Genomic DNA, 15,408 nt, shown 5'->3' with positions numbered 1-15,408 from the left:
CTGCTCCTGTTATCCTGTGATAAAATTGAGAACAACCACCTCTACTGGGTAACCTTAAGAGCAATGTCTACAAAATGACAACAAATCCTAGGTTTAAGACAAAATAATGAGTATGCATTTATTAACTGAACTAAGACTATACAACCTATTAATAAGTGAAAGTATTATATCATAAGTTGAAGTTATAAAAATAAACATGGAACTGTTGATCAATATCTTAAAACCTAAGCCAAAATGAACACCAATTTTCACCACTTGGGAATATGAACCAACTAGGCATTGGGTATCAGATTAGTTAGCCTCAAAAAGTAGCCAACAACAAAAGCAACAGGAAGGCTTATGCAAACAGATGCTAGGTCTGCCCCTCACAAGGTATGACCTCACAGATCTGGGATGAGCCACAGATTCTGTTTTTAGCAAGGTCACAGGAGATGCTGAAAGTACTGACTCAAGAACTATTTTCTGAGAATCACTGGTAATGATCAAAAACAGATAAAAACAATGCTGTGATTAAATCACTTTGAGTGCTTATCATGTCCTAGTTATAACTAACTCTCCACCCCACCACACACACATCCTAAAGACTTAGGTTTCTTTTCTACAATTCTTCTAAGACCAGACCAGCTTTATGTTAATCATCTCCATGCCAGTGTATGTGATCAACATCCAGCAATCACAGAAATTCTTTGCTTTGAATCTGACTCCATCCTTAAGCAAACAGCAAAGTTCCTAACTTAACTGAAACTAAGATTCAAACTTCTAACAAGTATTTATAAGTTTTTAAAGCCTGCTTTATGTTTTAAAATGTTGTGGTATAACATTTTATAATTCCTTAATTAGAATTTTGTTGATAATGAGATGCATAAAAGTCACAAATTATTCCCTGTAAGTAAATTAGAATCAGAGAAATGCATTGGGTCTTCTGAAGAACCTATTCAAGTCTTTGTCCCCTGGGGATTAATGTAACTTTGCTCTTTTTTCAATCTAATAGTCCATAATAATTTTTGTTTTGAGATAAGTTTTCACATATTAGTCCAGTCTATCCTGGAATTCTATATATTTGTACCACTTTGTTTTTTGTTTTAACTTATTTATTTATTTATTTATTTACTTATTAATTTATTTTTAGTGGAAATAGCAGGTAAATCTGAAGGAAATCTAGGTCAAACTTTGATCTTCCACAATGCAGCTCTTCACATAAGTCTTTCCAATAAGCAATTACTTAGAATTTTTTTTTTTAAACTCAAACACATACCTTTATTTTTTTATTTATTTTTATTTTTTTAATTAGGTATTTTCTTTATATACATTTCAAATGCTATCCCTTTTTCCTGGTTTCCCCTCCAAAACCACCCTATCCCATCTCCCCCCACCCCCTGCTCACCAACCCACCTACTCCCACTTCTCTGTCCTGGTATTCCCCTATACTGGGCCATTGAGCCTTCTTAGGACTAAGGGCCTCTCCTCTCTTTGATGTCCAACAAGGGTAAGCTCAGCTACACATGCAGCTGGAGCCATGGGTCCCTTCCATGTGTACTCTTTGGTTGGTGGTTTAGTCCCTGAGAACTCTGGGGTTACTGGTTGGTTCATACTGTTGTTCCTCCTATGAGGCTGCCAACCCCTTCAGTTCCTTGGGTCCTTTCTCTAGCTCCTCCATTGGGGACCCTGTACTCAGTTCAATGGTTGGCTGAAAGCGTCCTCCTTTGTATTTGTCTGGCACTAGCAGAGCCTCTCGGGAGACAGCTATATCAGAGGAACCTGCCTGGAATCTTCAGGACACAGGAACCCAGGGGCAGCTTGGGATGGGATACTTGGAAATTCTTAATGCTATAGAAATGTATTGGAATGCATGGGACCCTTTCTTCTACTTCTCAAAACCATCCTTTACTTCCTATTATTAAATAAGTTTTTAATTGACCTATAACTGGAATTCTAGATATTTCTGTATTTTATTCTATTAAAGTCTTCACTATAAACAAATAAATGTGCCTATTTTCATAAGATTCCAATACAGGCAGTGTGAGAAGCTCCTTATACACTTCTTAGATTGATTGAAAAATAGCAAACTTGTATGAATCCCCAAGGACCAAAGTCTTAGGCAAGATATTCAAAAGACACAATGCACTTCTCTGATGCTCTTTTACTAAACCAGGGAAACATGTACAGTTTTGTGTCTTTTATGCATCTAAGATTATACAAATATATCTACAATGAACATGTGCTGAGCAGTCTTTTGTATACCACTACCATCAGTACTGGTCTATCAAAACTAATGTAAACATACTTAAACATAGTAATTAAAATATTTTCTGTAAAGTGATCCAAAATACATTTAAAAGTATTTTTATCTAAAAATCAATTTAAGTACTAAATTCTGGCCTTTATAGAAAAAGAAACAATGTCTCTATAGAGTATATATATATATATATATATATATATATATACACACATACATATACATATATTTATTACACTGTGTATTCACTATATGTATGTAGGTAGGCAGGTATGTATGTATTTAGAAAGCATAAAGTGTTCACGGTCCATAAAAGCTGCATAACTACTAAAAAGGATCAAACAACAGGTCTCTGGCCATGTTCTTGGCCCTACCACCCAGCTGTAAACCCATCAGTAGAATCCAGTACAAGGACTCCCTAAGAAAGAGAAGAACTTTATCTTCAAAAGGATAATATGCAGATTAAAGAGAAAAGAGTAAAGCAATGATATCCAGAAAAGTATGAATGTATACATTGAGCACAGTTTAAAACATTGGAACAACATTCCAAAATGGGCTTATTTAAAGGATAACTGTTTTAAGTAATACATACCCCTCAGGCCTTTAAGAATGATCAAAACAACACATAACAATTTTTGCTTTTGTTACTGTTTATACTCACTTAGTTCAATTAGTATTTGCTATATATGCACTGGGGCATGAACAACCTACCAATGGCCACTCCCTTTCCCCAAAAGAAAAGTTACTCCCCACCCAATAGCCATCAACTTCCAAGAGCTACAGCTGGGGTCTTGGTAGGCCCTCCTCCATCCATTCTGGAATTTTGTCTGGCTTTATCTTGAGCAGGTCTTATACAAGCAAATAGGTAAGTTCATATGAGCTATAGACATATAGTGACCAAAGGACATTTCATAGCATTCTTTCCCATTCTCTACCTCTGTTCCTTCTTGCAACCTGTTCCACGAGCCCTGTGGGTAAGGAATTCATACACTGAGAACTTGCAGTCATTATTCTCAGCACTTTGGATAGCTATTAATCTCTGTATTAACCATTATCTAGTGCAATAAGAAACATCTCTAGCCAATAAATAAATAAATAAATAAATAAATAAATAAATAAATAAATGAAATATTTCTGACCAAGTTTGAGAGTAGCTTATGCACATAAAGAATTTAGAACTCAGTATGACAAAAATGAGCATTTATCAAAACAACAATAGTAGGTTCCTTCTGGAGCCTATAACCTTCCTAACCATAGGTTTTGAGACTGTTTACAGTAACAAGTATGAATTCTATCCTGTGGAACTGACCCCCACATTCAATCAAGAGGCCTCTTGGTTAATCCAGTTACAGGCCTCTAACTACTATATCAGCACACACATCTTGTCTTTCAGGTTGCCACAGGGACCAGTATGGAATGACTGATATCTTCTCTCTCTCAGTAGCCTGAATACTACCTCCTAGAATTATGGAAGCTAGTCTGGAGGGATAGAGTATCCTACTTATTTACAGCTTGATTTTTCTATGTCCTATAATCAAACTATATGGTATCTTTAACTATAGTGTGCTGCTATCTACCTATAGTAGGCAACTAAGAACAATACCAATAACCTAGATTGTTTTGAGGTCCTTAAGGGACCTTCCTGATTCATAGACAGCGAACTTGTGTGAAAGTTTTAATAGTCTTCATATTTCGTGTTTTTCTTTCTCTCTTTTTATTCCTTTTTATCCTGTGCTAAAATACATTCAAAGTTTGTCTCAATCTTAAACAATATCTTTAATCCCATCCCTTCTTCTACTGCTCTGCCCAGAAAGAAATGGAAGGGGAGTAATTCTAAACAAGAATTTTGGTAATTACCAAGGGAGAAACTTAGAAGAAATAAAGAAGGTTTTAAACACACACACACACACACACACACACACACACACACACACACAGCTAGGTAACCTTTTCAACATCTGCAGCAATTATAAAATGTCCAGGTGAGGGAATTAGAAGGCTTCCAAGTCTTCTTCCAGTATATGTAACCCGTACCCCCAACTACTATAAATATGAAACAAAAACCAAGTCCTTTTAATTACTCCTAATTATTTCTTGTTATTAGCCTCACTTAGAGTTACTTGGAAATACACACTGATCTACAAGAAGCACCACATAATTCAAAGGAAAATACCCATACATGAATGTGATCTTTATAAAGACTTCTGTGATATGACTTTATAAGACCTTCCCACTGTGACTGACTATGCAAAACAGAAGTCTTCAAATATTTAATAGTTCTTAACAGAAAAGTCTTCAATTCCAAACAAAGAAACATTTCAAGTCTGAATGATCTAGCCTGGGAGAAACAACAAAAGTATCAATATATATATAGAAACCTAGGACAACTCTCTTCCTTCAGTACCTTGTGTAGCTAAAAATAACATTCAATGATGTTTAAGTATTGTATCTTTAGTGAGAACTGTTTATCCAAGATGATATATGGACCTGTGTTCTCCTTAGAGAAGGTAGACAGAAGTAAATGTTAAACTGTCATCAATATATGCAGAGTAAAGGTTAAAAAAAAGTAAGTTTAAAGACACAATGGTACTATATAATCTTAAGTGTGACTAGAAGGTCAAAAAATTGTTAGATAAATATTTGAAATTATAGAGGAAAGACTGAGGATGTAGTTCAGTGGTAAAATGTGGGTCTGGCACAAAGGTTAAGTCTTTGGTTATAGTCCCAAAATCTCTCTCTGTCTCTCTCCCACTCTCTACTCCTCAGTTCTCCTCACTTCATTCCTCTTCTTGTAACCTACCTTTCCATAGAAAGCTAGGGCACTTTAGGACTTAAATGTCCCAAAGCAAATGCCTGAAGGGACAGATGCTGTAAGTCTTGTAAGGGTATTCAGAGTACAGCTAGACAATGTATAGGCATGAACATTGGCTAAAGACTTGGTGTTTTCACATGGAAATAAGGGGCACAGTGAAATAGCCCTGAAAGAAAAGTAAAGGATACACAGCGAGTAAGCAGATAGTGATTACATGGGAACCAAGGCAAAGGTGGGAGAGCAGCAATGATGTATAGCAGCTGAGAAGGGAGGAGACTATACGAAGACAGAACAAGTTGAAGGAAAGTTTCAAGCAATGTGAAGGGAGGACTTTATTAAGAAGATAGAATAGAATAATGAGCCAGACTAAATAAGTGAGACAAAAGAGGGATACTCAGAGGTAACTCCAAAATCTGCCACAGCTGATACGGATGGGGTACCAGTCATAGTATGCAAATTGTATTTGAGCACTTAAGATTTTTTAGAATGTAGATGAAAATATGACATAGTTGGAACTCCAGATCATGTATCATATAGAGAAAGTCAGTCTCTGGCATGAATAAACCTCCATAAAGAATTGAAGAAAAAGTATTAAGGCTTGAGAATTTCTTTTTTAAGTTCTGAAAAATACCCCAAAACTACAGAGGAATGCCCAGGAAAACAGACGAAAAACACTTTCATAGAGTAGGGGCAGGAGCCTTCAGCAAGAGACAAAGGAATAGACATGATGTTGGGGCATAAAGGAAACTTTATCATGTAATTTCCACAGGATTTCAGAAAACGATGTAATTGGTATAGCTCCAGCACATAACTCTCACCAAGCCCTCACATCATGCTTATAGTAAAATTCTACTACCTCCTGACAAAATACCTGAGGCAGGTCAAGAATATAATGATAGAACATACGTAAAGAGTTTTATAAACTTTAAAAAGACAAATAATCTAATTTGGAATAGTTACACATATTCCTTTAATCCTAGCTCTCCAGGAAGTGGAAACTGGAGATCAGCAGCAGTTCAAGGTCATCTTCTACTAGTTAGTGAATTTCAAACACCCTGAGCTACATGAAACCTTGTTTCAAAAACAAAACAAAAATCTGTATGAATGGAGTATTTTATTATTTTCTAAAAGATAATTATCATTTCTAAGGTAAGGCTAGAGTCAGAGATACACTCCATTCACAAATATCCGTAGTATAGCTCAGACCTGGGATAACAGGTCCCCACATAGGATGCCAATACCACAGGCAAGCCTTTGCTTTAATTGCATTCATCCCCGGATCAATACTCTGCTTTCTTTGTGTAACACAGCCAGCTCACAGAAAGCATAACACAGAGTCTAGCTGCTTTTCTTTGAATGTTTTCTTGTTCTAATATAGTTTTCATTTTCTCTGTTATCCTAACTTAGATCTTATTCACTGATTCTTATTTCTCCTTCTAGATTCCCTCACCCTAATCATGTCTCTACTAAGACATATTCTTAACATATTTTCAAAGTCAGGAAAAAATAGTTAGTGATTAGCATTAATCAGCTGTTCCTTAAAACAGCTTCAGCCTTGCCCTTATCCATAAAAGCATATCCTTTCCCTGCTTCCCCTATCCCTGTCAAATAAACAGGCAAACCTGTTTGACTAGTTTTCTCTTAAGCCCTACTCAGTAGAAAGACCAAGTGGACAATAGATAAAGCTATGGAAAACACACAAGCCATTTTTCTTAGGCAAAGTTTCACAAAACCTGCAGTGTTGAGCAGGTCTTTCAGAATACTAAGACCTCAGCACATTCTCATTTATGTCATTGCCAGAAATTAAAAAAAAAAATCCTCTTGCTATTCTTCTATATTATCAATATTGTTATGGCAATGGTGTAGAAAGATAGCAAGACTATTTGAAATGGTGTTTAAATTTTATAATGGAGCTAATGGTGGGGACACTCAGTATTCTGGAAGCTGAGGCTAGAGGACTACAAATCTGATATCAGCTGTGCTATACAAAAAGACTGTAAAAAAAAAAAAATCTGATGGTTGAATTACATTCAATTATAGAGGTGTGCCCGGGTGTTTTTGTTGTTGTGTGTGTACTTAAGCAGAATAACAAGCTTTGAATTTCAAATAGGTTACTTAAAGAGGATTCTTCCCATGGATGATGTACTTTGTTGTTGCTTTGACAAACAATGTCCTTTAGTTTATTTATTTAAGATATGAGGTGCTTTTAAATCATCAGCTACATTTTCTTTTACTGAAACATGTATAACTAATATAAAAAATATCAACTATATTATCTTAAAAATCTGTATGTTGTGTATATACATAGTTTAGTGTATAAGTGTGCCTGTGTTCCTGGCACATGAAGAAGTCAGAAGACAACCTTGGATTTCAACCCTCTCTTTCCACCTTATTTGAGATAAGGTCTCTTGGTTTGGGTTTTGTTATTTTGTAACTGTGTACATCAGATTTAACAGCCTGTGCACATCCAGGCTATCCAGGATTCTCTTCTCTCTTCTTCCCATCTCACCATAGGAATGCTGATCTTGCAGGTACACTCCCATGTCTGGGTATAGGTGCATTTTAAAGATCTGAACTCAAACTGAACCCAAGTTGAACTCAAGCTTAGGCTTGAGGAAGAAATGCTTACCCTACTGAACTATCTCCCTAGCTCTTAAATATATTTTTATAAATGTCAAGTATTTGCCCTGTATCCTTCAGGACTTTTGAAAATTTAAAATGCATATGATTCAATTTGCTCAACATAAAGAAAATCTTACAGAAAATGTAGCAAATGTGAACACATAATTTTATTTTTTTAAAGCTATTTTTTTAGGGGGGGTTGGATTTGGTTTTTTTGAGACAGGGTTTCTCTGTGTAGCCCTGGCTGTCCTGGAACTCACTCTGTAGACCAGGCTGGCCTCAAACTCAGAAATCTGCCTGCCTCTGCCTCCCAGAGTGATGGGATTACAGGCGTGCACCACCACCGCCCGGCATAATTTTACTTTTTAATACTTGGACACACACTTCAATTTTTTTCACTTGGAGAAATATCAGTCTCATGGTTTCCTCTTATTAAAAAAAATGGTATACTTAATATAATAGTTAAAACATGACAAAAGCTTAAAATATTCTAAACATTAAAAAAAATCACATAAATAATCTTAAGGCCATAACGAAGATCTCCAAAATGTCTTTACTATACAGTTTTCCCATCTACTAAAATATTTTAAAACTTAGGCAACTGCCCAGCTTAAAACCAGCAACTGACTTATACTATCCTAGATACCATACTGCTCATCAATTCAAAACTAGCATTCTTGTTCTGGCTATTATACAATGCTTAATGCCTATCTACATTCAACACTCCTCTCTAAGTAAATTTCAAATTGGTTTAATGCCTATCTACACGTAACACTCCTCTCTGAGCAAACTTCAACTTGAATTTGCTGTCTCTCTAAGGGAATACTAAAAAAGACAGTAAGTATCAAGTGAGAAAAATTAGGTTTATGAACAACATGGAATAGAAAACAAGTCTTACAAACTGAAATCACACAGTTCTCTACTATTTGCAATTAATAGGACTATGCTATACAGTAAGCAGAGTGGGGAAAAAAAGTCATAGGAAGTCAACTCTGCCAACAAGAGGGTCTGTCTACTGATAGCAGAAAATGCAGCTAGAGACTTTCAAAGAGAAATAGGCAATCCATCAGCATAACTAATTGCATTTCACCTTTAAAACATTACATTTCATCAATTTTTTATATATTCTAAAGCCATGTACTACTGAGAGTGCTATACAAAAAAAGTGAATTAAACATAAGTAGGATAGACTAAAATTTAGTATTTTGAGCTAAATATAATTATATACAACATTATTATACCTTCCAATTAATGTGTAAACAACATGTATTGTGTTCAGGTATTGGCTGGTTGCCAAACCAATTCATGTAAACATTTTACTCCCAAAATATTCACTAGTTACAAAACAAGATATTTATGTATTCACAATGCAAATTTAATTTTATGTGTTTATCATGGATATGAGACATAACTACTTCATCCAAGTAGAGAAAAAAGACTAAGATAGAAAACAAGGATATTTATACATTACTATAATAAGTTTTAGGGGAAGAGAGGACAGAAGAAAAAATTCAATGATCATCCTTCCATGGCCATAAAGGTTAATCATTACTTGTTTACAATGTTGAGTTTAAAGTCCTGGATAACTGGGAAATATCTTCTGAATCATTTGATACATTATAGTTTGTTACGTTTTGATATCTATCTTCACTTTGTATCTGCTTATAGAATGAGATCATCCAAGGCATACTTCAAACACCAAGAACCTTGGTGTTTAAACATAGTTGAGCTGGAATAGAAGCTGTTCTGGAAACTTAGCATCCCCCTAGCACTCTGGAGTCAACTCCTACCCCCTCCTCTAAGACCTAGATGAACTCACTTTTCTGGTCCCTTCAAATTTTTCAATGTCTGTTAATTTATTGGCTTTTCTAGTAAAATAGTATAAATTGAGCACCTTATAAATGTTTATGAAAAAACCTCGCCAGTTAGGATTTTGTAAAGTAAAACTCACTATGGGTCTTCTAGTGAGAAATCCAAGGTTTGTCTTCATTAAAACATATCAGCACTTTGCTTTTAAGACCACTGTCTTTGATTCTCACAGAAGCCTTATAATGCAATTCATGCATCCACCCATTAATCTGCCTACTTACTATCTCACCTAGGAACTGTCTTCTCAAAACTTTGTTAAATGACTTACTGAGTGCACATCTATAGTGGACTTATCAAACTCTGTATGTCCCAAGCTGAACCTGATACCTTTGCTTCTCAAATCTGTTTCTTATCCCAGCCTTACTCCATATTCCATCATCACATCCACCACCCACCCTTCTAGAGTTTTCCATGTAATTGCCTCAGTACTGATACTCTCTTAGTCATTCAATTAACTGGTACTCTCTTATTCATTCAATTAACACTTCCAAAGTAGGTCCTCTTATCAAGGTCATCCCAATACCTAATAGCTGTTCCTGTATCAGATGTCTGAGATCCATCATTCTAGACTCCTATAAAGCTGACCTTTTACCACATCATGCCTCTATTAAAAGCAATTCTGCATAGAGACCCACACCCCTCAGAGTGTCAAACAAACATGCAGGCTCTTATTTGTGCTACTCTGGACTTCATGTTCCCCCTTTCCAGGAATAGTTCGTCCTGAATTGATAACTAGCCATTCTCAAATCCTTACTCAGGCACTCTGATCACACTTCTACCACAGCACTTAAATGACAGTACTCTTCTATAGTACTCTTCTATTTTATTAATATTAGTTTCCTACTTGGTCTCAGATGTGCAAAACATTTGTATTAAGCTATTGTTCAAATGTCAAGACACTGTACTTTCCCATAACTAAAAACAATGTTCCTATAGCCCTTGATCATGTACTACTAGATTTCCCTCTTAGACCAGTAACTACTTCAGTTTGAATAATCTGCATAATTTCAATGCAAAGATTGTAATACTGTTAATAAATACTTGATGAAGGAAAGCATATATGTTCATGAAATGCTTCAAAATAAAAATATAAGACTATCACTGTTTTTAAGATTAATAGACTTCTTTTCAAACTGATTTGATTACGTAGCCCCTCCTTAGGCAGATATGCAAAGTAACATTTAAATAATTTAACAAGCATCCAGTATGGTTTGCAGGATTATCAAATTACACTTTTACTTAGCTTCCAGGATAGGATACTATTAACACTACACCAAGTTAATGAGTCTTAATGGCAGAAAGAAATACATAATATAAAAATAATCCAAGCCCACATTTAAAAAAAAAAAGAAAAAAAGCAAAAAAAATTAAAGAGCTGATTCAATTAATAAAAAAATAAGCCAAATTTTCTAGAGTGAAGATATTTTTCTAAAGATCTCTTGTACAAAATTTTCTGTATATCAACACATTAAAATCTTTCATATATAGGTCACTCTTCTGAGACTAGCAATCATTCAGTCCATAGTACAGCAAAGAGCACATGAACAAAAATTATCTGTCACAGAATCTGTGGCCTTTGTACTTGGCAATAGATATACCATTTCAAGAGGACAAAAAACGGAAGAAAAAAAAAAGGCAACAGATAATACAGCATCAGGACCTACTCCAAGCCTGACAGCAGCAGCAGAAAGTGATAGCTGATAAGAGAAAGGGGGCCCAGACAAAGCATATAAAGATGAATGGTACTTCTGTCTCCATTCTAGTACTTCAGACCAGCAGGCAAAGACCAGAAACTGCAAGCATAAGAGTTCTGAATACCTCAATAAATGGTAGTGTTAGCTCCTCTATAGATTCACACTTACAAATTTCTGACACCCAGCCACCACATACATAAATACATACATACATACATACATACATATATAAATGGCATATGCAATAACTTCTGAAGACAGTTTGCAAAATGCTTAGTCACTAGCTTTTTGAAGTTCTGGTTATTAATATTGTAGGGTAACACAGAAAAAAATTGTATGAAAATAAGCACCAACTCACATATTGTCAATATATATTGCATAAGTAAACAATAATACCCATTGCTATGTGTCTTGGCAATTTTCAGGTGTGCTCTGGAAATAGAGAATTAATAAATCAATAAACTTGCATTATTTGATATCCAGGTTTATAATTTTATAAAGGTGTCTGAGAATTTATGGTAAATTTTACAGCAATATGTAAATGATACCTAAATTCAGGGCTGCTCATGTGTACCTTGAAATGTCCCAATTTAAATAACTAGAAATTTTAACTATAAAAAAACTCTTATCAAAATCAGATCTTACAAAATCTTCTCTTAAAATATATTTACTGAATTTGTCTACTATAACAGGTGTTCTTAGTATCAGTATAAACACAAAACTGTAAAGTTTGAACTCAAAGAGTTCAATTCTCTACAGCAGAAAAAAAAAGTCCAGTTGTATGCGCAGTTGTTCAGATGAGCCAAACAAAGTTGAGTTGTTCTAAATGTCAAGACACTGTTTCCCTACCTATAGTTTAAAAATGTCCCTATAGCAATAGAACAGACAACAACTAGACTTGCACTTAACCTTGCCAGTGGTAGGTAAATCAGACAAGGCTGATTCAGTCACCATCTAGGAGAGTTAAGAGTTGCTGAGCAGACTTGGTCACAGCAAGGCCTCAAACTAACAAGAAACCTTTTCTTCAGGAAAAATTAAACTGCAGACTCACAGTTAATTTGATTAACACTAGTTCTGTTCTTACTACAGACTTAAGTATGGTTTTTTTTTCAATTAATTTAAAAAGAAAACGCCTAGGGACAATGATGTGTGACCCTTAATGCTATTAGAATGCAGATTAAGGAAGACTTTCTAGACTTTCTCTAACCTCTTCTTTTATCTAGGTTAGGAAGCCTGCATTCAAGTGGGTATTTGTTTGTTTAGGGGGGGATGTGGCATTATAGATTGAAAGAAGGGCATATCTGACACTTAGCCAAACTGCAGCACATTCCTGTCATTAATTTAAACAAAGTTGTACAACTTGACAGCCTAAGATGACCACCACCCCCATCCCCCTAACTTAGTGCTTTTCTTGGGATCTTTCAATAGGGCAGCCTTGTGAAATAGAAGCCCGAGCCCTGTCCTGACACTGTCACAACACTGGAGGCTCTACCTAGGTCAGGCTTTCTAGAAAGTCACCCCTGTCTTCCCTTGGGATAATTCCTCCCCCAGCAGAGGAGTTTCCAGCTTTTGCTGAGTTTCTGAGACTCCGTCCCTCCATGCCCTTCAGAACTCTGGAAGAGACGTTGCGCTCCTTGCTACAGCATCCGGGCACGGGCGCAGCAGCGATCCTGCCCCTAAGTGCTGCAGAGTGGCACGCTCCAGGGCGCCCCACTTGAGAAGCCCTCAAAGCCGATGCCCGGAGCGCTCGGGTCAGGTGCTGCCTGGAGACACCTCCGAGCGTCCTTTTGCCCGGACGCACTGCACCCTCGAGAGCGCTCAGCGCCGCGCTCGCCACTCCGCAGCGTCCATCCAGGGCCGCGCGGCTCCTCAGGCAGCAGGCGACCCGCCCCGCGCGGCCCCCGGCCCGCCAGCCCGCGCAGCCTCTCCCCTTCTCACCCGGCCCCGCACTGCCGTCCGCCTTGCCCCTGGGCCACGAGCGACCGTGCTGTCTACTGGCCGCGACTGCGGTCACCGAAAGGTCCCGGTGTGTGCGCGGCCGGGGACCGGTCCCTTCCCCGATGCACCACCTCAGGCACCTTCGGCCGGACCGCGGGCGGCCCGGAGAGTTCCAGGCGGCGGCTGCAGGCGCCCACCCTTGCCTCAGTCAAGTGCAAGGTCCCGCGTCCCGACCGCCGGGCGCCCCCTTGATTCGCTCCCTCACAGAACTCGCCACACAAGGTGACTAGACCCGAAGTCTCCACAGCCTCACAGGGCGCCGGCGCTCCCTCACCTCGGGCAGAGAACAACTCTGTCCCGGAGCCCTCCGTCCCCGCGCCTCTGGCCGCGCCCGCCGCTTACCGCGTTCTTCGGCTGCCGCGCGGGAGTTGGAGAGCGCCTCTGCCGCGGGACGGTGTCTGTGGAGCGCGCGTCGTCGCCCTCGGAGGCCGGGCGTGAGGGAAGCTGCGGCGCGCTTGCCGGCTTAAGACGGGCGCTCTGAGGCAGGCGATGCTCCGCGGCGCGCCCCGCCCCCTCTCACATTCAGCGCGCCGCTCCTGAGCGGGAGCGCGCCCAGCCCCCCCAACCCCCGCCCCCGCGCGCGGCCCCGGCTCCCCCAGCAGCCGTCACTCAAACTTCCTCGCCGCGCGCCGCCAAGGCCGGAGACAGCGATGCGCACGCGCCTCGACGGCCAGCGGAGATGCTGCGCGGCTGCACCTGCCGTCAAGGTCTCCGCTCGCTCCTGACGCGCCTGCGCCCAGCCTCTTCCTCCTCTGCCTCGCCCGCCGCTTTCTTTTCCCTCAGGCGGCTGGAAAGGAGTGGAGCCTGGGGAGCGCCGGGTCTCGCCCCTTCCACTTCCTGTCTGCTGGCCTGAGAGAGCTGCTCGGTGAGGAGAGTGGAAGGACTGTGCGCACGCACGCTCGCTCGCGCACAGGTGGAGAGCCTAGAGAACGCTGGCCGGCCGAGGGCGCCAGCAAAGAGCCACCCCGAGCTTCTGATGAAAGGGCCTTGTAAAGTTCTGTGGGCTTGGGTCCTAGCCTCCTTACTCTGACTGGAAGTGTCCGCCAGCAGCTGTTACTCAAGCTGGTGTCCCGCCCAAGAAGCACCTTTGCCCAAAGAGCTTGAAACCTCTGGTACCTCAGACACCAGAGGCCGACCAGTCCCTTTAAAAAAAAGTGTCCCCTGCGGGGTCACAGCTTCAGAAAAAAGGAAAAGTTCCTTGGCTTTAATTCAGAACCTGTTAGGCAATCTTTTCTACACACACCATACATTAATGTGTTTATACACATATACATACATGAACTGAGCAGAATATGGTCCAAATTTCTGAAAAGCATCATTCAGGTCAAGCCTAAAGTTCAGAACCTAAAAGGCCTCCGTGCAGATTTTGTGTTTAAATGTTCAGAGATGAAAACGGGGCGCCATTAATGTTATTTGCTTGCTTCAACTTGAGAGTCAGGTTTGGGACTTGGCCCTCAAAAAAAACAATGGAAATTTCTGTAACGATAAAGGTAAAATATACTCCTTATTTTTTAAGTGTTTGTTAAGTCTATTTAACAACTGTAGTGCCCAAAGATCATACCTATATCAAAGGAGAGGATGCATTTCTCTTCTTTAGTAACTCCTGAACTAAGGAGAGTAATATAGTTTATTTATTTAAATTGCACTAGAAAAAGTAAAAACAAGTATCAAACATAACAGATAATCAATAGAGAATAGAGAATAGAAGGATCTTCTTTAAAAGCTTATTTTCTAAAATATTATGTTCCAGTTGTAATTGTCCTAATAGTGTGTATATAACTTCTTGATAAAAATTGACATTAGAAATTTAATAAATAATGAATTTTGATTTTATTTTTCCATAATTTGTGTCACAAACAGGTGCCTAATAAAATCGTATGAACTTATCATACTGTAAATTTTTTGTCAAACTTGCAGATATTGAAAAACGCATTCAAGAATATTTTGTGTAATTACGATCATGTTTTATGTATCTGTGATCTGGCCTTATTTATCACAACTCAGCACTGAAAGGGCATTCATTCTGCAACTTAAGTTTAGAATGCCCTTTCATAAATTAGAATTAAATTATGCCTTTGGCTATTGAAACAAAGATTTTATAGAAGTAAAGCTCACTCTCTTTGTTTTAAAATACTCTAGCAATTGGCACTTAATATTATCAACGGGATGGTTAGATA

At 38.6% G+C, this 15,408-nt stretch overlaps 1 protein-coding gene across 3 annotated transcripts in view; it reads right to left on the bottom strand.

Annotated features, from left to right (window-relative positions):
* The window catches only part of Ugt8 (UDP glycosyltransferase 8), a 73,085-nt gene extending 59,342 nt beyond the window's left edge, over window positions 1-13,743 (bottom strand). Inside the window, exon 1 of one of the 3 annotated variants that reach the window (XM_052179297.1) lies at window positions 13,506-13,743. The gene's annotated coding sequence lies outside the window, so the exon portion shown is untranslated. Of the gene's footprint in view, window positions 1-13,171; window positions 13,250-13,505 lie in introns of those variants that run through there. The other 2 variants (XM_052179296.1, XM_052179298.1) reach the window with 2 other exon arrangements.
* Window positions 13,744-15,408: the final 1,665 nt, after the last annotated feature.

The sequence above is a fragment of the Apodemus sylvaticus genome, chromosome 4, assembly GCF_947179515.1.
Source record: "Apodemus sylvaticus chromosome 4, mApoSyl1.1, whole genome shotgun sequence".
NCBI classification, from domain to species: domain Eukaryota; kingdom Metazoa; phylum Chordata; class Mammalia; order Rodentia; family Muridae; genus Apodemus; species Apodemus sylvaticus.
The sequence above is the reverse complement of the archived record's forward strand: the minus strand, read 5'-3'. Positions and strand labels throughout refer to the sequence as shown.